Below are 24573 nucleotides of genomic sequence, written 5' to 3' on the forward strand. Positions count from 1 at the left end.
ATATTATAATAAAATTTATATATATTTAAAAAGTAATATTTTTATTTAACGCTAATTAAAATTATTTTATTTTTTTACTAAATTTAAATAATTCTAATAAATATTTTTACATATTTGATGGATATATAATTAATTTAAATTCTATTAAAAACAAAAAATGTCATAATTCATCTTAATTTTTTTTTAATTCCAGTCGTCGGTTCTTTGACACCGCCGCCGTTTGAGACCCAATTGTTCGTCTTCCGACGAAAAATCTGAGAGTAATATACACAACAAACATACGATAGTTTTCATAATTCAACAATACACACATAAATCTAAAAATAATCACTGAATAGACTGCTTATTTAGAGGACGAGTGTAATTATTTTTATTTTTTTTTTAAAAAAGTGAAGCTCATTGTGGTGTAATCAATATATATCATGATGTTTATAAGCATAAACGCATATGTCATTTTACTCGATATAGCCAAAAACTTACCTTAATTTACACATAACTATTTTATTTATTACCTAAAACCAGTCATAACAAGATCTCAACAACATTAAAAATAATAAATCAAGTTCAAAATCATCATAAACATTAAACCCTTTCACCAAATTTAATTCAACATTAATTTCTAAGTAATATATTAATTCATTTTTTTAATTACATATTCATTAAAATAAATTATAAGATAAATTTATTAGATTTAATTAGGTTTAATAAAAAAATTAAATTAATTTTAATTAGTATTAAATAGGAAATATTAATTATTTTTAAATATTTATAAATTTCATAAATGATATAATTAATTTACTAATTATTAAATTTGAAAATTGGCTTGAATTTAAAATTAGGTTTATTCACCCAAAAAATACCAAACCTATTTTTTTGTGTCAGTTATAGCCAAATTTTATTTAAATATTTCAGCTGTCATGCCAGCCAATTGCTTAGTTGGCGGTGACGTGGACGACACGGTGTCAGAAAAAACCGGTTCAATTTAAAAATGGCTATAAAAGAAACAGAACATATAAGGTTTGGCTAAATCTGGTGATTTTTAAAGGTTTAACTATAATTGACACTGACATTTTTTGGTGAATAAGCAAATTATTTTTATCTTTCGTAGTTAAATTGATATGGGTAGTGTTTATTTGTGAATGTTTGACAAGTGCAAGTGATCTTTATTTTTGGCTTATCATATATATTAAAACATACTTTATGATATATGAATTAATTATCTAACTAATATACCTATTGCTTCCACCTTAAGAAAATTATTTTGTTTTTAAAAACATCTAAATCTTAATTTTAGCATTAATTCCCTTAAAATATGGACGTTTCAAAATTACAAAATTATTTGTCATCGTTAAAACAATTCTTTTTATTAATTAGAATAAATATTGTAATTTTAAATTTTTATAGAATATGAACTAATTAACATAAAAATTTATTAATTATATTTATCAATAGTAAATAAATTTAGAATAAAATGATTAAAAATAGATAATAAATATATGATTTATTTTGTAGGATAATTTTGTTCATTAAAATTATTATTCTCTTGGCTTTCTCGCATTTCCCCTTTTATTTTCAAGTATCCAAACAAAAATAAAATATTTTTAACTTTGTTTAATTTTATAGTCACTTTATCTATCTAAACATAAACAAATTTACATTTTAACTTTCCATTTCATCCTCTCCCCCTCGATACTTTCCTTTTCACATTTTGTAGTGCTTTTCTGGCCCCTTCACACTTTGAGCAGGCCCGGCATAGGCCACTAAGGCCTATGCCTAGGGCCTCAAATATTATAGGGCCCCATTTTGTTTGGGGTTCTTTAAAATATACATATATATCAACTTGTTTAAATATAAGAATTTATTAGATTTTTTTTTTGTCAAAGATAGAATTACACTAGGGTTAGGTGTTAGTTGTCAGTGTTAAGTTTTTAAGAAATATAATTTTTCAGCCCACTGGCTGGCAGAGGGGTGGGTCGAACCCACGCCCTCATGCAAATGCACAGTGAACTGTGGCCAACCGGGCCAACAGTCACTTGCTATTAGATTATTTAGTAATTGATATTTTGTTTTTATTTTAAAGTTTATTTAAATATTCTAATAATTAGAATCTTAAATTTTAAAGGGTCCCATATTTATATAAAGTCTTTTAAAAAAATACGAATCTATACTTAAATAATAAATATTTATAGGAGTTTTTTTTAATAATAAGTGTTGTAATTTTAATTTCTAAAAATTAATTAGACCCATTGATAATTTTTGTGTAGTGTTATACATTTTAGTCGTCTAGAGAAACTCTTTTTATTTATCTATTTTAAAAAAATTGTACTCTTTTTTATAATTTTTTAAAATTTTGATAAAAAAATGTTTTAATTTATTTCTTTTGAAATAAAAATATTTTTGAAAAATTTATCAAAAATCAACTAATGCGCTAACAAACATCTATTAATAATCTACCAATAACGATAAGAAAAAAAGTGAAAAAAATGCAATTTATATTTTGAAAAACCGAGCATATATTTACAAAATATTCGCTCGCCTAGGGCCTGATTTCACCTAAGACCGGCCCTGACTTTGAGGTACTTTCCCTTCACATTTTGTTGCCATGCAAAGCCTAAATCAACTAATCGACTGGCTTAAACTACTGAATTAATAAACTTTATAAGTGTAATCGATTAGTTTTTTTTTTTTTGAATTAATAAACTTTATAAGTGTAATCGATTAGTTTCATCCAATATTTTACTAACTAAAGCTGAGGCTTTCACAACTAACGTTACAAATTTGTTATTTTTCATTTTTATAAAATAAAAAATATATATTACCAACTTAATTGAATAAGTAGTCACAATAAACGTTAATATCATCGATTTTGATGATCATTGTATAACTATGGTGATCATAAAATGGATTTTAAATTCTTGTCAATGTCATGCAAATGTGGCTCTAGTACTATTTTCATGTTTGTTATATTGTTCATTGCAATAATTATTGAGTTCCTAAAGTATTTAAATAGTGTAAATTATATCCATCTAAATATACATCAAGCAAATTATCAGGAGAATTATCCAATCTTCATGTCTTATACGAATCAAATAGTTAATCTATAATACCTTAAACTGAGATGGCCGCACTTCTTTTATGGCTGCACTTATTCAACTACTATCAAATTCGACTTCGACTTGAATCTAAAGTTGAATCTCGACATTCAATTCTGAAATTCGAATCTCAGAACTCGACTTCAAAATTTAAATCTTAAACTTAAACTTAAACAAAGTTTCAAAATTTAAAACTCGAAACTAACTCTAAAATTTAAATATCGAAACTGGACTCTAAAATTCAAGTCTACTCCAAAATTAAATCTCAAAACTCAGACCCTAAAATTCTACTCCTGTATTCCATATATAATTGAAAATATGGTTGACATTTTCAGATCGACATTCTTGGATTAGATCCCTCGAGTTGAAAAGTTCTAGCTTAAGAATACATGGATTAAACCCCTGACTGTTACTGGTAATGACAAAAGATCTGAGATAAATATGTTCGACATGTGGTTTAATGAAATTATGGGTGTGGGTAAGATTTCTTTACCAGCAGTTTTAGCATCTCTCTTGACCTTCTGAGCAGAAGTCGTCGATGGTACTTGTTGAAGTTTGGTAGTGAAAATAGTATTTAAATTAGAATATAAAAAAAATCATTACTAAATTAGTAAGTATAAATTGAAAAATAAAAATTTAAGTCAAGAAAATTTTCAAAATATCAATAATAAAAAAATTTGATCTGCTCCTCCTCCAGCAGTTGCTCCTCCAGAAAAAATTAAAAACAATATTTATTTTTTTATAAAAAAATTATTGGGCTTTGGTAGCGAATTCGTAAATCGGAGAAGTAATGGTGGGTCGGAAGTTTTTTAAATAAAAAAATTTAAAACAATTAATTTTTAAAATTTATTTGAATAGTTTTAAAATTAAAGGATTTGTTTGTATTTTTACAAATAGAAAAAAAGTATAATATAACCCTTTTATTTAATTATTTTTAAAATTTGCATCATTTAATTAATTAAATTGTCAAAAAATTAAATTTTATGATACAGTTGAAAACGAAAAATTAAAAAAAGGATACAAATAAATTTTTTCCTAAATCAGGGTATAAACCAAAAAATACAAGGTGATTTTTTTTCAAGTAATTAGACCTTATTTTTTTTATTCATATAATTATTTAATTTAGTTCGTTATCCAAAGGAGAACACAAAATGAAAATATCGATTTAATTGGTTTTTTCTTCTTTGTAAAAATAAAAAAAAAGGAAAAAATTTATATTTCAATGAATCACACGCAAAGGGTTAATAGTATTTCATAATTAATCAATTGAGCACAGCTTGTAGACCACAAATAATTATAAAATTCTTTATAAATATATCTAAGTAGGAGGAAACCCTTACTTTACTTCGAGCCGAGCTATTTTTATTGAAAAATAACAAATAAATTAATATTTAATTGCAAAACATATTCTAACACGGTAACTAAACATTAATTAATATTAAAGTTACGTAAGTAAAGACATAAATATTAACAACAACAACAACAATAATTGTAATAATAATAACAATAATTGCAATAATTTTTAATCAAAATTAGTCCTTTTAAATATACCAAAAATGGTGACGATTTTTCAAAAATAAACTACAGCAGAAAAATTTCATACACATCTTTTGTCATCGTAAAAGAGTTGGTTGTTGCTAAAATCAACTAAGTTCAACGTAAGTTAAACCAAATAATTCTAATGTCGCATTTCCTTTTTCATCTTTTGCGATATAATTATTTTGTACCGGATAAATGATTCATAATAAATTAAAAAAAATCAATTGGAATATTTAAGCCATTAAAAATTTAATTGAAGCAAATTTAATGTAGAAAGATAAAAGAAATTCAATTGGAGTATTTAAGACATTAAATCTCATAAAAATCTAATATTCAATTACACTTTTGCAAAAATAAATTTCAAACTAAAATTAAAATTTAACTATTTTTAGTTAAATTTTTTAATTTAATTTTAATCACCAAAAAACACCAAACTTTTACGTCTTATGTCAGTTATAGCCAAACCTTTTAAAATCATCAGATTTAGCCAATTTTGCTATATTCTGTTTATTTTTCAGCAATTTTTGAATCGAACCGATTTTATTGCTCACATGTCATCCATATCACTTCCAACTCAGCAAATTAGCTGACATAGCAACACCCAAACCACTAACCCAACTTAATCAAATCAAATAATAAATCAAGTAAAACAAAATCCAATTAAATCAAATCAATGGAATAATTAATTAATTTTTAAAATTAAATTTAAATAAATTTATTAAAAAATTTATTAAAATTTATTTAAATTACATTTAATTAAAATAAATTAAAATTATTTTAATATTTTATTTTTGTTCTGACTAAAATTCATTCCAACTAATAAATTTATTTAATATTAATTTTAATTAGGTTTATATAAATTTTAATTAATTTAAAAATATTAATTATATCTATTAAAATAATTAAAATATTCTTAAATCACCGCCGATCCCGCCCCCCCCCCCCCCCCGAATAGAAAATTATATAATATGATTTTCTAACAGTATGGAAAAGTGTGAATAGTAAAATATATAAAAAGTTTTAAAGTAATTTGCTTTAAGAAAATAGATCATAAATTAAAGTTAAAATGCTAAGTTTTACAATGATGTTTTATGTTGTTGCCATGTGTTTATTCCTTTTCCATCAGGGGCAATCTGATTTGCATTTAGGGTAACGATTTTCGCACTCCACAATTGATGATTGCACTCCATAATTTTTCAAATTAGACAATACTACCCTTTACTCCTTTTTATCTTCTATCTTGTGTGCATTCGCCCCTAACTTGTTTCAATATTTTGCCAAAATATATAATGACTTACTGTACTACCATTAAATTTTACTTTTAACACTTGTACTTTTATTTTCAAAGTAACACCCTATGTCTTAATTTTGAGAAAGTATAGATGTATATGTTATGAGAAAAAATATATGATTTCACTTTAGACTAAAAATACTCTAAATTATTATCTGTAATTATATTTAGTTTCTTAAATTTTATTTTTAATCAGTTAGATTTTTGATATTAAAATTTCTAAAAAAAGCCTAATTAAATTTATTAAAAAAGTTTAAAATTTTGAATAATTTTTTATTTATTTGTTGTATGTTATATATATTATGGATTTATGAATATATATATATATGTGTGTGTGTGTGTGTGTGTGTGTGTGTGTGTGTGTGTGTGTGTGTGTGTGTGTGTGTGTGTGTGTGTGTGTGTGTTAAATAGGTAAAATTTATGTTAACTGATAGAGTCTGCCTTCTGATCCGTTGATGTCACGACCCAATTTCCGCTTAGAAACTCGTGTCGAGACCGGCGCTAGGGAATGGGAATGGTTGTTCCGAAACCCGTAGCAAGCCTAGGAAAAACAGTAAAAACTTTTCGCGTTTTGAAAACATAAAAGGTCTCAACTTCTTTTCGCAAGTATTTGAAACCTTCAAATAAACGTGTAATCAAAACCATGCAATCGCATTTCTGGACTTAGGGTGATACATGTATACTGCACACACCTTGACACAACCCTGTCCAAAAACAATGCCAGCGGTGCAAACCAGTTATCGTGTCAAGTAACTGGTTTAAGCATGCCATTTAATTAATCACAAAGCTTTTATCAAAACCAGGTTTCTTATAAACAACTGGCAAAAGCCCTTTTTATAAAAACATGCTTTTGTCCCAAAATGATACTCACAGTAGTTTCATATCAGAGTTTAAGCATTTACAATTGAACTACTGTTCGGAGCTAGAACTACTCTGCAGCTCTAGAGTGACCTTTATTTAGTTACAACTTCCAGAAAAAGAATTGGAAGTCTTGTCACGTCAAAATATCATTTACCTGTGAAAAGGGAAATCAACGGGGGTCAAATATGAGTGAATTCACATAGTTACTCAAGCATATTAATAAAAGCAGAAATCGCATGTAAACACACTTTGTGCAGCCAAATAACCGATCCAAATGAAACCCTAAGAGAAACCCCATTTGGTTAACTGTGACTAATGTCACAGTTCGTGCTCTCTTGTTTAACACAGGATGAAATGTGAACTCACATTGTCACAATCATCTTATCTCTGTGTAAGGTTTGCTGGGCCGTAAATTAAATTACTGGCTCCCCAGGATAACCTGTTAGGTCTTGGCCGCTTTGCAAGCATATGGCCAAAGAACCCAACTAGTATGCAATGCAATGTTTTATTAATACCGGTGATCACACAGTTCTATTGTTGCCCAATAGCTAGCACGTTCCAGTGGATCTATATATTGGTTTCAAATCGACTCTATGCAATGCAATTTCAAACACATTTTTAGTTATAAATGTTTTGGCATCAATATTCAAAAGTAAATATGCGAACTCACAAAACCGTTATCCACAAAACAGTTCTCGTTCACCCTCTACTCTCCTGGTCCAGTAGCTTGCTTGCTCGTTGGATCTAGTTAGAAAACAATTGTTAAATACAATTGAAACAAGAATTCTAACTCTAAAGAGTAGACTTTCTATTGACATTACTAACATGTAACATATCTATTCTATACTCATATTCGATATCAACTCATAGTCCTCTAACTATTAACCACTTTGATTAATAGAGGACCCAATTAAAACATCTCTATGTTTTAATTAATCGAACTCCCTTAATTGTCCTAGTTCTTTTAATCCTTTAAACGTCCAGGTTTAAGGTTTAAAGTCCATTTAAATCATCCATAGTTCGACGATTACTTCCGTCGAAAGTTAGGGCAAAAAGCCCCAAAACACTCCCCCCTTCGAGCCATGGCAGCACGATCGTGCAACCCTGTGCACGGTCGTGCTGCCTGGTGCACGTTCGTGCACCTTGGGTGCACGTTCGTGCACCCAGGCTAGTGCACGATCGTGCACTTGGTGCACGGTCGTGCACCATGGCTGGTGCACGTTCGTGCACTATAAGTGCACGTTCGTGCACCAGTCGTGCACAGCCCCGGGAAACTCGATTTCCCGGGCTTTCCGACGTGCTAAAACGCCACTTTTCGATCCTAAACACATATACAAACACCAATCTATCCATTTCCGCTATCGGAACGTAAAATCATTACGTATACGTTCGATTCGATACGGTAACCGTTATATATTCGAATATAATCCATTTTCTATATAACCAAATTCAAAATAACGGTTATAACTTCGATTATTAATGGATTACCGAAGAAATTTGAGTTAGAAACGAGAAATTGGATCGAAACCGTCGAACCTACCGTCGCGTGCGTCGTCGCCGTTTTCTCTGTAATGAAAACCTAATGTTTTAGGTTATGAAGCTTATGAATTCATTTGAATTCATAATGATATATATAGTTTGGCTAAAAGCCAAACTAGTCCTTAGGCATTCACGCGTTACTTTAACCCAAATTCTTAAATACTCGTCCGTAACTAAAACGGACAACGAACTCCAAATTTTATGAAATTTTAACCACGAATTCCATAATTCGTAATTAGAATAAAAACATAATTTTTATTCTCACGGGACTTATATTTTATCTTTAATAAATCATTAAAGATTTATTAGGGCTAAATTAGACCCACTTAATAAAATTTCTATCTCCAAATTCTATAAAATTTTAGGGGTAACTTTCTAAAAATATTTCGTGAATATTGACTCCAAAAATATTCACACGGAACTTATAAATTATCCTATTTTAATTTATAAGCATTTCTTATTTCTCGTTAGTTAAAATATAAATATCCAATTTTTATATTTTAACTTCTATAACTATTTTATATTTCCGGAGATACTATAAATTAAATTTATCCTTAAATTTAATTTACGTTCTCCCGGTCCTATAAATTATTCCTTAAGTGGAATAATTTAATCCTTTAATTTTACGGGGTATTACATTCTCCCCACCTTATTAAAATTCGTCCTCGAATTTCAATAAGAACTACGTACCTTGTAAAAACAGGTAAGGATATCGCTGACGCATATCCGCCTCCGTCTCCCACGTACACTCCTCTACAGAATGATTTCTCCACAGCACTTTCACCATAGGAATCTCCTTAGTACGAAGTTTCCGTAGTTGAGTATCTACTATCTCAACAGGCTGCTCTTCATAAGAAAGTTCCTCATTAACCTCTACAGTTTGTGGTTGAATCACATGAGAAGGATCTGCGATATATTTTCGCAGCATCGATATGTGAAACACCGGATGAACTTGTGACATATCTGGCGGTAAATCTAATTTATATGCTACCGCTCCGATGCGCTCTATAATCTCGTAAGGTCCCACATACCTTGGAGATAACTTGCCTCTCTTTCCAAAACGAATAACACCCTTCATTGGTGATACTTTCAGAAAGACATAGTCACCAACTTGAAATTCTATCTCTTTTCTCTTTGAATCTGCATAACTTTTCTGGCGACTAAAAGCAGTTCCCAATCGTTGCTTAATTAATGGTACCTTCTCTGAGGTAATTTGGATAATCTCTGCTCCTGTCAATTTTCTTTCTCCTACTTCCTCCCAACAGATAGGAGATCGACACTTACGACCGTATAATGCCTCATATGGAGCCATCTCGATACTGGAATGATAGCTGTTGTTGTATGAGAACTCTACTAATGGCAAATACACATCCCAGCTACCTCCAAAATCCAGTACACACAGTCGAAGCATATCTTCCAAAGTCTGAATAGTCCTTTCAGACTGTCCATCAGTTTGCGGATGAAATGCGGTACTAAAATCTAACCGCGTTCCCATCGCTTCTTGCAAACTTCCCCAAAATCTAGAGGTAAATACTGAACCTCTATCTGAAACTATTGACACGGGAATTCCATGTAAACTGACTATCTTGTCAATATATACTTGTGCCAATTTTGCCGCAGTATATGATATCTTAATAGGTATAAAGTGAGCCGACTTCGTCAGACGATCCACTATAACCCATATAGAATCAAAACCTTTCTGCGTCTTAGGCAATCCAACCACAAAGTCCATTGTAATCCTCTCCCACTTCCACTCTGGTATGGGTAGGGGTTGTAAAAATCCATATGGCCTTTGGTGTTCAAGCTTAACTTGCTGACACACTAGACACCTTGCTACAAACTCTGCAATATCTCGCTTCATTCCGTTCCACCAGTACATCTCCTTAATATCTCTATACATCTTGGTAGAACCTGGATGAATACTATAAGTTGATCCATGGGTTTCCTCCATGATCTTCTGCCTTAAATTTTCAATATCTGGTACACATAATCTGGTACCATACTTCAGTGTTCCGTTAACAACACTGAAGTCTTGACACTTTCCTTTCTCTACCTCCTCCATGACATGCTTTAGTTGAGGATCTTCACCTTGTAGTTCCCTAATCCTGTCGATTAGAGTTGGTCGCACACTTAATTGGGCTATCAAGCTTCCAAGATAAGAAACTTCAAACCTAATGTTCTGACTGAACATCGTATAGATCTCTTTGATCAATGGCCTTCGCCACTCTGTTGTAACGTGTGCTAAACTTCCTGCAGACTTTCGGCTTAACGCATCAGCTACCACATTAGCTTTACCCGGATGATAGTGTATAGTGCAATCATAATCTTTAAGCAACTCTAGCCACCTTCTCTGTCTGAGATTCAATTCACGTTGATCAAAGATATACCTCAAACTTTTATGATCTGTGAATATCTCACACGTTGCACCGTACAAGTAATGTCTCCAGATTTTCAATGCAAAAATTACTGCTGCTAATTCCAGGTCATGAGTAGGATAGTTCACTTCATGCTTTTTCAGTTGGCGTGAAGCGTAAGCTATTACTCGTCCATGTTGCATTAGAACACATCCTAAACCAACTCTTGAAGCATCACAGTAAACAGTGAATCCTTCAATACCTTCAGGTAATGCTAGCACTGGAGCTGTCGTTAGACACTCCTTCAGTTTCTGAAAACTGTTATCGCATTTCTCTGTCCATTCATACTTTGCATTTTTCTGAGTTAACTTCGTCAATGGTGCAGAGATTTTTGAGAAATCTTGCACAAATCTTCTGTAGTATCCTGCTAAACCAAGGAAACTACGAATTTCAGTCACCGAAGTTGGTCGTTTCCATTCCACAACTACTTCAATCTTCTTTGGATCTACTTTGATTCCATTTTGAGACACAACATGTCCCAAAAATGCCACTTCTTCTAACCAAAATTCACACTTTGAAAACTTGGCGTATAACTGATGCTCCCTCAATGTCTGAAGAACTATGCGCAAATGATGTGCATGCTCCTCCTCCGTACGCGAGTAGATCAAAATATCATCAATGAAAACAATTACAAACTGATCCAAGAAGGGTTTGAATATCCTATTCATCAAATCCATGAAAGCCGCTGGTGCGTTTGTCAATCCAAATGACATAACTAGGAACTCGTAGTGACCATACCGAGTCCTAAAAGCAGTTTTCGAAACATCATCCTCTCGGATCTTTAACTGATGGTATCCTGATCGCAAGTCAATCTTAGAAAAGTACCTTGGTCCTTGCAGTTGATCGAACAAATCATCAATCCTTGGCAATGGGTACTTGTTCTTGATTGTAACTTTGTTCAGCTGTCTGTAATCTATACAGAGCCGAAATGATCCGTCCTTCTTTTTAACAAATAAAACAGGTGCTCCCCATGGTGAAACACTTGGTCTGATAAAACCACAACTAAGTAGTTCCTCTAGTTGATCTTTCAGTTCCTTTAACTCTGCTGGCGCCATTCGATAAGGAGGTATTGATATCGGTTTGGTACCAGGAGTTAACTCAATACAAAACTCTATCTCTCTATCTGGTGGTAATCCCGGTAATTCGTTTGGAAAAACATCTGGATACTCCATTACCACCGGTACATTCTGTACAGTTCCTTGAGCTTTCTCTGTATCCAACACAATAGCCAAGAATGCTTGACATCCTTTTCTCATCATTCGTTGAGCTTTCATAGCTGAGATTATGCTAGCAGTGGATTTTAATTTTTCACTTTGAAGTGAAACCACCTCAATTCCAGGGGTATTGAATGTCACTAACTTCTCACGACAATCCACACTCGCATAATGTCGAGCTAACCAATCCATACCTAATATAACATCAAATGCTAGCACTTCTAGCAAAATTAGATCGGCAAGCAACTCTCGTCCTTGAACATACACAGGACAAGACGAATAAACTATGTCCGCATCCATACTTTCACCCATTGGCGTGGCTACTGATAATGGATTTTGCAAGTAAGCGGGTTGCTTTCCCATCTTAATCGCAAAACTCGGTGAAACAAATGAATGTGTTGCACCCGGATCAAATAATACTAAAGCATCCATAGAAGCTATAGTAAAAATACCTTGCACAACTGCATTAGAGGCTTGAGCCTCTTGTGGATTTAGTGCAAACACCCTGGCTTGACTCCCCTCCGCTTGAGAGTTCTGACCAGTACCTCTTCCTCCACCATTTCTTCCTCCACCTCGATTATTACCAAAACCTCTTCCTCTCTGGCTAGTAAATGTACTACCAGTTTGACCTTGCCCAGATGCCGCCGGAAACATAGGTCTCCGCTGCTGCTGAAAAGGTTGAGCAACACTGGCAGCAGACCCTTGTGCTCCTGACATCGGACATTGTCTTGCATAATGGCCTGGTTGGCCACAAACAAAGCACGCTCCTGGAGCAAGGTGACACACTCCATAGTGTCTCCTCCGACAATTCTGGCAATATGGAGTTAAAACTCCAGAACTTCCTGAGCTACGTCCACTTGAACTAGCTCCAGGGGTATTGAAACGCTTATTACTCTTCCCTTTAAAATTTTTACGTCGCGGTCCAGTAAAACCACTTGGATTAAACCACATTTGTGTATTGGCTGTCGCACCAACTTGATCACTCCTTGTCGACACTGGTGCAGTAGAATTTACAATTCTGCCAAACTGTACCAACGAAGTCTCCATTTGACGTGCACTGTCTATCAGCTGGATCAAATCTCGGTTCACATCAGAAACAAGGCTAATAAACTCGGGTCCTAAACCCTTGATAAAACTCGCATTCGCCCTTGCTGGATCAGCCATCAAATCAGGTGCAAATCTTCCCAACCTAGTGAACTCCGTCACATATTCTTGTACTGACCTATTTCCTCTTCTCAAATTCAGCAATTGATCACGATAACTCTCGGTCACAGAAAATGGCAGATAAAATTCTCTGTACCGATTAACAAACTCTGCCCAGGTCATTTGATTCATTGTAGGTTGAATTATACGTCGAAACCAATCTTTTGCTGGTCCTTTCATTGACATTTCAACTAACAAGATTGACTGTCTCTTGTCAGCCTGTAAACGTCTAGCATTACGCTCAACTTCCTCAAGAAAATCCAATGCATCGCCTGAACCATCAAATTCTGTTGGTTTGAGCCGCATATAAGCCAAAACACTGTCTCTATCGACATTTGCACCAACACGCTGTTGTTGTTGCAATAGTTGCTCCCTATGCATAGCCTGATTCTCCACTTGGTTAGCCTGCATAGCTGCAACTCCAGCTAAGAACTGATTAAAGTCGAAGCCTGGCGCGTTAGGTTGTTGTGGTATCCCAGGAGCCTGAACTGGTTCCTGTTCCTCCACAGCTTGACCTCTAGCTCTACCTCTAGGTCTACCACGCCCACGGCCTCTACCTGCTACGTTGGCCGGTTCATGTTGCCCTATATGCACAGACGACTCATCATGAGCCTCTTCAGGTGCATCTCGTATCATCGCAGCTCGACCACGAGTTTGCCTTTGGTCAGCCATCCTAACCAAATCAAACCACACTGCAATCAAATGAAGAACAACAAATACAAATCCAACATGAACACATATAACCATCTCAATGGTCACACCTCACGTGCTCATGCGTATCACAATATATAACTCATATCCAACACATTCTAAATTCACAACCTATGGAAAAGCTGAATATTTCACAATTAAATGATGACATATCAAGGACATAACTCAAATCCTATTGCTGCAGTAGTTCCTTAGACTCTACTATTCGAGTATCGGCAATGTTACTGTAGACATTTTAGTTCTACAACATTGCTCTGATACCAACTTTGTCACGACCCAATTTCCGCTTAGAAACTCGTGTCGAGACCGGCGCTAGGGAATGGGAATGGTTGTTCCGAAACCCGTAGCAAGCCTAGGAAAAACAGTAAAAACTTTTCGCGTTTTGAAAACATAAAAGGTCTCAACTTCTTTTCGCAAGTATTTGAAACCTTCAAATAAACGTGTAATCAAAACCATGCAATCGCATTTCTGGACTTAGGGTGATACATGTATACTGCACACACCTTGACACAACCCTGTCCAAAAACAATGCCAGCGGTGCAAACCAGTTATCGTGTCAAGTAACTGGTTTAAGCATGCCATTTAATTAATCACAAAGCTTTTATCAAAACCAGGTTTCTTATAAACAACTGGCAAAAGCCCTTTTTATAAAAACATGCTTTTGTCCCAAAATGATACTCACAGTAGTTTCATATCAGAGTTTAAGCATTTACAATTGAACTACTGTTCGGAGCTAGAACTACTCTGCAGCTCTAGAGTGACCTTTATTTAGTTACAACTTCCAGAAAAAGAATTGGAAGTCTTGTCACGTCAAAATATCATTTACCTGTGAAAAGGGAAATCAACGGGGGTCAAATATGAGTGAATTCACATAGTTACTCAAGCATATTAATAAAAGCAGAAATCGCATGTAAACACACTTTGTGCAGCCAAATAACCGATCCAAATGAAACCCTAAGAGAAACCCCATTTGGTTAACTGTGACTAATGTCACAGTTCGTGCTCTCTTGTTTAACACAGGATGAAATGTGAACTCACATTGTCACAATCATCTTATCTCTGTGTAAGGTTTGCTGGGCCGTAAATTAAATTACTGGCTCCCCAGGATAACCTGTTAGGTCTTGGCCGCTTTGCAAGCATATGGCCAAAGAACCCAACTAGTATGCAATGCAATGTTTTATTAATACCGGTGATCACACAGTTCTATTGTTGCCCAATAGCTAGCACGTTCCAGTGGATCTATATATTGGTTTCAAATCGACTCTATGCAATGCAATTTCAAACACATTTTTAGTTATAAATGTTTTGGCATCAATATTCAAAAGTAAATATGCGAACTCACAAAACCGTTATCCACAAAACAGTTCTCGTTCACCCTCTACTCTCCTGGTCCAGTAGCTTGCTTGCGCGTTGGATCTAGTTAGAAAACAATTGTTAAATACAATTGAAACAAGAATTCTAACTCTAAAGAGTAGACTTTCTATTGACATTACTAACATGTAACATATCTATTCTATACTCATATTCGATATCAACTCATAGTCCTCTAACTATTAACCACTTTGATTAATAGAGGACCCAATTAAAACATCTCTATGTTTTAATTAATCGAACTCCCTTAATTGTCCTAGTTCTTTTAATCCTTTAAACGTCCAGGTTTAAGGTTTAAAGTCCATTTAAATCATCCATAGTTCGACGATTACTTCCGTCGAAAGTTAGGGCAAAAAGCCCCAAAACACTCCCCCCTTCGAGCCATGGCAGCACGATCGTGCAACCCTGTGCACGGTCGTGCTGCCTGGTGCACGTTCGTGCACCTTGGGTGCACGTTCGTGCACCCAGGCTAGTGCACGATCGTGCACTTGATGCACGGTCGTGCACCATGGCTGGTGCACGTTCGTGCACTATAAGTGCACGTTCGTGCACCAGTCGTGCACAGCCCCGGGAAACTCGATTTCCCGGGCTTTCCGACGTGCTAAAACGCCACTTTTCGATCCTAAACACATATACAAACACCAATCTATCCATTTCCGCTATCGGAACGTAAAATCATTACGTATACGTTCGATTCGATACGGTAACCGTTATATATTCGAATATAATCCATTTTCTATATAACCAAATTCAAAATAACGGTTATAACTTCGATTATTAATGGATTACCGAAGAAATTTGAGTTAGAAACGAGAAATTGGATCGAAACCGTCGAACCTACCGTCGCGTGCGTCGTCGCCGTTTTCTCTGTAATGAAAACCTAATGTTTTAGGTTCTGAAGCTTATGAATTCATTTGAATTCATAATGATATATATAGTTTGGCTAAAAGCCAAACTAGTCCTTAGGCATTCACGCGTTACTTTAACCCAAATTCTTAAATACTCGTCCGTAACTAAAACGGACAACGAACTCCAAATTTTATGAAATTTTAACCACGAATTCCATAATTCGTAATTAGAATAAAAACATAATTTTTATTCTCACGGGACTTATATTTTATCTTTAATAAATCATTAAAGATTTATTAGGGCTAAATTAGACCCACTTAATAAAATTTCTATCTCCAAATTCTATAAAATTTTAGGGGTAACTTTCTAAAAATATTTCGTGAATATTGACTCCAAAAATATTCACACGGAACTTATAAATTATCCTATTTTAATTTATAAGCATTTCTTATTTCTCGTTAGTTAAAATATAAATATCCAATTTTTATATTTTAACTTCTATAATTATTTTATATTTCCGGAGATACTATAAATTAAATTTATCCTTAAATTTAATTTACGTTCTCCCGGTCCTATAAATTATTCCTTAAGTGGAATAATTTAATCCTTTAATTTTACGGGGTATTACAGTTGAATAAGACCTGCAAAATAGGATAGAAGCTAACCGGACGGTGGTTGTCCGATTAACTCTCCGATGCTAAAGTCAGTTTAGAGCTTTGAGCAGCGTTTTGAGTATCTGAATGTAATTGTGTGTTTAGACATATCACATGCTCCTTTTATAGTAGAGGATTGCATACCTAGTAGATTTGTAGTAGGAAAGTGAATCCTACTTTGTAGGGTTTGACCCTGATTAGAAGTAGTCTACCTTATTCAGACATGAGTCCTATTTATGAACGTCTTCCTAAATAGTCTAGTCTTTCAAAATTAGGGCTTATCTTCCTAAGTTGGAGTTTGTATCCAAATAGATAAGATATTCGAGGATATTCAGTAGATATGGTAAGTCGTTCGAATCCTAGGGTCGACGCGCTCTGTCCGAGTTTTCGGGAATTCAACATTATTCGTATCTGATAAGTCGTGGCGGATCCTATGGATTTGGCCATCTGCTTCATATGTGTCACGACCCGATTTCCCCCTCGAAACTCGAGCCGAGAGCGGCGCTAGGGAATGGAAATGGTTGTTCCGAAACCCGTAGCAAGCCTAAAACCTCTATCAATTTTTCGCAAATATAAATCTAGATCGTACTTCGCGTACGACCCGTTTTCAGAAAACACCATTTATCTTTCCACGTTCTGAAATTATTCATATAGCAAAATCACGTTTTCAGAAATGCTGGTTGAATAACCCAAGTTATTCCGACCCACACGCATTTCCGAAAACCGGTACGGTGGTACAGGGACTTAGCTCACGTGCCAAAACACCATATGCCTATTAAGTAGCCACTTAGTAGAGCTAGACAAAGTCAGGTTCCTATCAGAGTATATAGACAGAGGAACCCTGACGTGGCCACAGGCATAGCACACTTATGTACACTATTGCAGCATCTAAGAGTTTAAAGTGTTATTTACATAACAACAAGATAAGCTTCCCTGATGGAAAAGGGTGGAAGCTCGACCAGACCCGATAGCTAGGTACCTGAAAAATGATAAACAACAACGGAGTCAGAAATATAAATATTTCTGAGTGAGTAGATAGGTTTACAATTAAATACCAAAATCGCGTATAGACAAAATATCGGTATATAAAAATATACCAGTCCTCGATCCAAATGAAACCCTAGTCCTGTTACGTTATAATGCTATCATATATAATGCATATGCACATTACTTGTTTAATACAGGATGAGCTGTATACATATGTATCACAACCATCTTGACTCTGTATAGGGTTTTTGGGCTGGAACTTAAATCACTGCCACCTCAGGACTACCCCTAGAAGTTATTTTAGGTATCGCAATTTCTAAAGAAAACTATTTATAGCATAGACCTAATTGTCAAAACAATTCTTGGTCATATACTAAGTATTTAGCAAAACCGATTGCTAACTCTTTAAAACCATTTAAACGTCGACTTTAACTCTTTTAAAGTCCATTATAAATGTTTAACTTTACTTTTAAAAGTCTTTAGGTTTAGGTTATAAAACCCTTTCACTTTCTTCCAAAAGAGGTTATCGTTTTAAAACGTTTTCGGATCAATGAAACTACGTCAAGTTCTTAGAAAAAAAAGTCTGAAAAGTCCCCATCCATCGGCGTCTCGGCACGGTGCACGATCATGCACCTTGGGTGCATGATCGTGCACCCCAGGGTAGTGCACCATCGTGCACCCCAGATGGTGCACGTTCGTGCACCCTCTCATGGTGCACGTTCGTGCACCCGAGTGCACAGCTCCGGAAAAGTTGATTTCCCGGACTTTTCGACGTGCTTTAACTTCGTTTTTCTGCCCCTAACACGTATACACACTCCAATCTATCCATATTCATGTTCGAAACGTAAAAACAATATGTTTACGTTCGATTCGATACGGTAACCGTTTATAAACGTATATATATTCAAAATGTATCGAAATATATCAAAATAAACGTTTAATACGGGTATACTACCTCGATTACTTGAGTAATCGTTGAAAAAACGGAGTTAGAATCGAGAAATCGTTGAAGCGGCGCGAAACCCTAGCTTCGGTTTTGTTTCAGAGAGAAAAAGCTCTTTTCCTTTTATGAAAGGAAGAAAAATGAGGTTTGTGCCTCTATTTGATTCATTTGCATCAAATATATACTAAATGGCTCCATGTCCATTTTAGTACTATCTTCTTAATTAGTCGTTCATAACTCAAACGGAAACGACTTTCAAATTTCGTGAAAATTTTACCAAAAATCAAATAAAATATAACAAGAATAAAAATATAATTTTCATTACCATTCGACTTATATTTTATTCTTAATAAATCATTTTCGATTTATTAAGTCCGTATTAACTGCGCTTGATAAAATTTCTTCTTCCAAATTTTCACGATAACCTTTTTAAAATATTTCTCAAATATTAGCACCAAAAATATTCGCTAGGGACTTATGAATTATTCTGCACTCAATTTATAAATCCATATTGTTTCCGTTAACTATATAGTTAATTAAATTTAAATTCTAAAAATTTAAATTTGGAATCCTATAGCCATAATATAAATTTAGGGAAACTTGTAAATTAAATTTATCTTTAAATTTAATTTATCTACTTCCATCTAATAAAATATTAGACACGTGGCTATATTTTATCCCTTATATTTTCGAGTTATTACAATATGTTTTGGTTTTCCTGGCGGGAGTCCGATATCATCTGAGAGTGAATCTCCTGCAACTCGGCTCCATTATAATTAAGATAGGATTCGGTATCCATTATTAACTATTTTCATCTTTAAACCAAACAGAACTTGTCCAACTATAGCTACAAAAAAAATTAAAGTTTTATAAATTCATAATTTTTTTTATGTAATCAGCCTAAATTATCAATTGTTTTAATAGTATTATAATTGTATTCTTCATTCACTATAATTATAAAAATCAATTTATAAAATAAATAAGGTAATTATATCATATAAATATGTTTTTCAATGAGAACAATTGTGCAATATCAAAATTGTATTATGTTTTACCAACATAAAAGTGCACACCTATAATTTAAAAAAAAAATAGAAGTGCGGGATCGAATATTAAAATTGAGTAATTAGTATTAATTATTTTATTATTCGTTATTAGAAGTTATTAGAAAGATTTCTTGTAATCATTGAAATTTGGATGATAATATGAAATAAAAATATATTTTTTCTATTATTTTTTGTTAGTTAAATTCATGGAACATCTAAATAATTTTATTTTTTCAAAGAATGGGGTTTAATTTTAGTAATAATAAACTAAAGAATACATTGTTTTAGTTTTGTTATTTTCGTGCTGCTTGAATTTTAATTTTATTTAGATTTAAAACTTTCTAAATTTTAATCAGAGTTTTTACCGTTAAAAATAAAAAAAATGTGATATTAATTATGAGTAAAATATAATAATAATGAAGTTGCCAAAAAACTTTTGATTAAAGTACGAAAATAATAATAATAATAATAATAATAATAATAATAATAATAATAATAATAATAATAATAAAGGTGCTTATGTGATTACATATTTAAGTAGAGAAACAAAAGTAAAATGTTTATCGATATTGGAGGTTTGATCGGGAAATTGGTGAAGTATTGTATTAAAGAAGAAAGAAAAAAAGAAAGAGAGAAGGATATTATTATCCACTTAAAAAACTTGGAGTGCATAAATCAAAATGTGGAGTGTAAATAATACCCCCACCCTGCATTTATTATGATATAAAACGAATTCAAAAATTAATCAATTTGTGGGACCACCTTTAGTTTTCCAGCAAGGTTGTATTTCAGCATTGGGTAGAAAAGATAGGTAATGGTATATGAATGGAAAATAAAAATATATTGCCATGTGGCATTGAAATGCTGTTATATTTTCCATTAAGGGTATCATAAATCAACTACTATCCTATGAAATTCATATATCACTCAAGGGTATAAGTGGAACCCAGAAACACTATTCAATAAATAGTATTTTTAGGTTTAATTTTATACTACAGATATATAAATTAGTTTCAGCCAATATCTTACTGACTAAATCTAAGGCGGCTACAATTAATATTATCAATTTATTATTTTTCATTTTAAGAAAATAGAAAAGATATGTTATCAATTCAATTGAATAAGTAATCACAAAAAATGTTAATTATATTGATTTTGATGATCATTATATAAGCATGATGATCATAAAATCTATTATCATTATATAAGCATGATAATAAAAAAAGTAGATAATCCACATCAATCTAATTTTTTTAAAATTTTTCATTTTTTATTTTAGTGTTTTTATTTTTATTTTTTTCGTATCACTGTTTCATTTTTTAAAAATGTATCAAATAAGTGTTTTTTTTATCAATTTTCAAATTATCGAACTACTAAATAAATTTTTCCACTAAGAAATTAAAAATTTAGGCTGAAAATATGCTATAAAGAGAAATTCAAGCATTAAAATCATCAAACATGATACTTGAAAAATCTTCCTCATTGAAAGCAGGCGTGTGATTCAGAATGGGTGTATAAAATTAAGTACAAGTTACTTTAACAGCTAAAAAAACCCTAGCCGTCTCTCTCTTTTGAGATTATTCTCAAACCCTAGTAAGTTTTTCCTTTTTATTCTTTTGGGAGGTGGTTTTTTGCCATTCTTGGCCAAAAATCACCTCCCCAATTTCTTAAATTCAGTTTTTTAGTCTCTTCTATAGTTTTTGTCTTTAATTTTGAACAAAGTTTCTTTCTTGGACAATTTTGGTCTAGATCTAGAAATTATTTTCTACCTTAGTATCTTAATTTTATTAGATCTGTTCTAATCGAAATTAAGAATAGTTTTTTTCATCGTTGGAGATGAAATTGTTTTTTGCGATGCAAGCGATTTGGATCTCTAAAACAATTAGAGCCACCATCTTTCGACGGATTTCACCAAATATCGGTATATTTTGCGTCAGTATAGATGATGTCTTTAATGTTCAAGAGAAGAGATATGTCACAAAAGATGTGATAAGGGACTTTAACGATGAAGTTATAGCTGCTAGCTGTAGCAGTCGTGCGATTAAAGTTAGTATTATCATGGCAAGCGAAGCTAATCTAATTCCCTTTATTTCAAAGGTTATAATGGATGCCTTCAACAACAACTCTTTGCTTTGTAATATTATCAGTTTGATAGTACATGACTACTTTAGCTTAATTGAGATGCATATATGTTGTTTTAATTACGATAGAAAATCTCATGTGATAGCATATGAGTATTTTAGTTTATCTAATTGGTTGGGGCATGTCCCTCTGATTATCAAATTTTATGTATTGGCTGATCAATCAGCTTTTGATTAATAGAACTTTTTATTTAAAAAAAAAATTAAGTACAAGTTTAATAGAAGTGTTAAATGTTTTAAAGCAAGAGTTGTCGCATATGGGTATACACAAATTTGAGTTGGATTACCATATCATACCTTTACTTCTGTAGCAAAATTCATTACTTCACGTTGTTTGTTGTCAATTACAGCTCGCCGTTGGGAACTTTATCAATCAAATGCTAACAATTCATTTTTTACATAGAGTCCGTGAGGAAATATATATGAAAGTTTCACAGGGTTTTAGCAAACCGGGTAATAATTGCATTTGCAAATTAAAAAAGTCTATTTATAGGCTGTAAGAATTTAGATGTTGGTTTCATGAGCTTTTTAGATTCTTGCACATTCTTGGTTTTAAACAATCAGTTGCAGATAACTAATTATTCATTATTTCAGACAATGACTCGGTTACAATCTGTAATATTTTCACGACCCATTTTCATGAATCGCGACCGACGCTAGGGTATGGGTAATGTAGTACCAAAACCCGTAGTTAGCCTTTCAATTAACGTACGAACACATAAACCTGCAGAAAACCAATGCTCGGGGGCAACCGAGACTTCAGCCTAAATCTAGCAGTTATAATATTCAACAATTAAAATAGCATGCTTTCCAATAATAGTATTAATTCGGCTTAACATAAATAATTCTGAATAATAATATAACATGCCAAGGCAATAATAATCCAGTCGGACCAATCCGACAACAACTAAAATGAAATAAAAACGTCTAGTCAACTACTGCGGTCTAGAGTAAAATAGTTTGACAGTTTATCAAAAATAAAGGGAACACTACTAGAAAACAGTCATTTAGCGACGGATTTTTCCGTCGCTAAATGACCAAAATCCGTCGCTAAAAACATTTAGCGACGGATTTGCGACGGAAACAGTCTGTCGCTACATTTTTGGTCGCAACGTTTGACAACGACGGAAAAAAATTTTGCGACGAATTTTGGTCTCGGTTTTAGCGACGGAATTTTAAATCTGTCGCTAATTAGCGACGGAATTTTAAATCCGTCGCTAATTAGCGACGGATTTAGCGACGGATTTTAATCCGTCACTAATTTTAAAAAAAATTTAAAAAATTTAAAATTAAATCGTAAAATAAAGTTTTTATTTAATTAATCACTCATCCGCGGCCTCCGTCACTCACCCACCCGAGTTAAATCACCCACCCGCATCCACCTGTCAATTTTCGCTAACTTCATCCGTCGCTAAATGACCAAAATCCGTCGCTAAACACATTTAGCGACGGATTTGCGACGGAAACAGTCTGTCGCTACATTTTTGGTCGCAACGTTTGACAACGACGGAAAAAAAAATTTGCGACGAATTTTGGTCTCGGTTTTAGCGACGGAATTTTAAATCTGTCGCTAATTAGCGACGGAATTTTAAATCCGTCGCTAATTAGCGACGGATTTAGCGACGGATTTTAATCCGTCACTAATTTTAAAAAAATTTAAAATTAAATCGTAAAATAAAGTTTTTATTTAATTAATCACTCATCCGCGGCCTCCGTCACTCACCCACCCGAGTTAAATCACCCACCCGCATCCACCTATCAATTTTCGCTAACTTCCCAGTAGGTCACCCATCCTTCCATTGCTCCCTCTCAAGACTCTTTAACCTTGTAGTTCTCCCGCACGTAACTCCATCTTAACCAGCTCATATTCATGTTATATATTTATGTATATTATACTTAAATGTAACTAAAAACAACAAATATTTGTTTCCATAATTTAATCCCGCATTCTAAGATAATTTTTTTTATAATTAATAATTTTTTAAAATATTTAAATACTTTAAATAAATAAATAATATGTAATTATTATTTCATAAATAAGGTTTAATTATTATTTTATAAATAAAAACGTTATATTGAAATAATATAAATTTAATTCAAAAATTTTAAAATTATTTTTAATTAAATACTACCTTAAATAATATTTTAATACCTTTTAATTTTTTTTTTGACAGTGCAAATTAGCGACGGATTTGAAATCCGTCACTAAATTCCGTCGCCAAATGATAAAATTTAGCGACAGATTTTATAATCCGTCGCTAATTGTGGAAAATAAAAGGCGGGAGCATTCCCGCCAATAATTAGCGACGAATTTGCGACGGATTTTAAAATCCGTCGCTAAAGTTTATCAAAACAATTGGCGGGACGACTCCCGCCAACTTTAGCGACGGAAAATCCGTCGCTAATGTTGGCGGGATCAATCCCGCCAATTTAATTGGGTGTTTAGCGACGGATTTTAGATCTGTCGAAAAATCCGTCGCTAATCACCGAAATAGCGACGGATTTTAGATCCGTCACTAAAATCCGTCGCTAAAACGCTGTTTTCTAGTAGTGGAACCTCCGAGGAAAAGTAAATGCGGAGATCACCAGACTCTCTCAGATCATAACCCTGGGAAAAATTGGGAAAATAACGGGGTCAGATATACTGAGATGAGTTTATACCACTATCTACATTTATTAAGTGGAAAACCTTTAAAACCGTTTAAAACATTTAATAATG

Source organism: Mercurialis annua, linkage group LG8 (assembly GCF_937616625.2).
Source record: "Mercurialis annua linkage group LG8, ddMerAnnu1.2, whole genome shotgun sequence".
Classification (NCBI taxonomy): domain Eukaryota; kingdom Viridiplantae; phylum Streptophyta; class Magnoliopsida; order Malpighiales; family Euphorbiaceae; genus Mercurialis; species Mercurialis annua.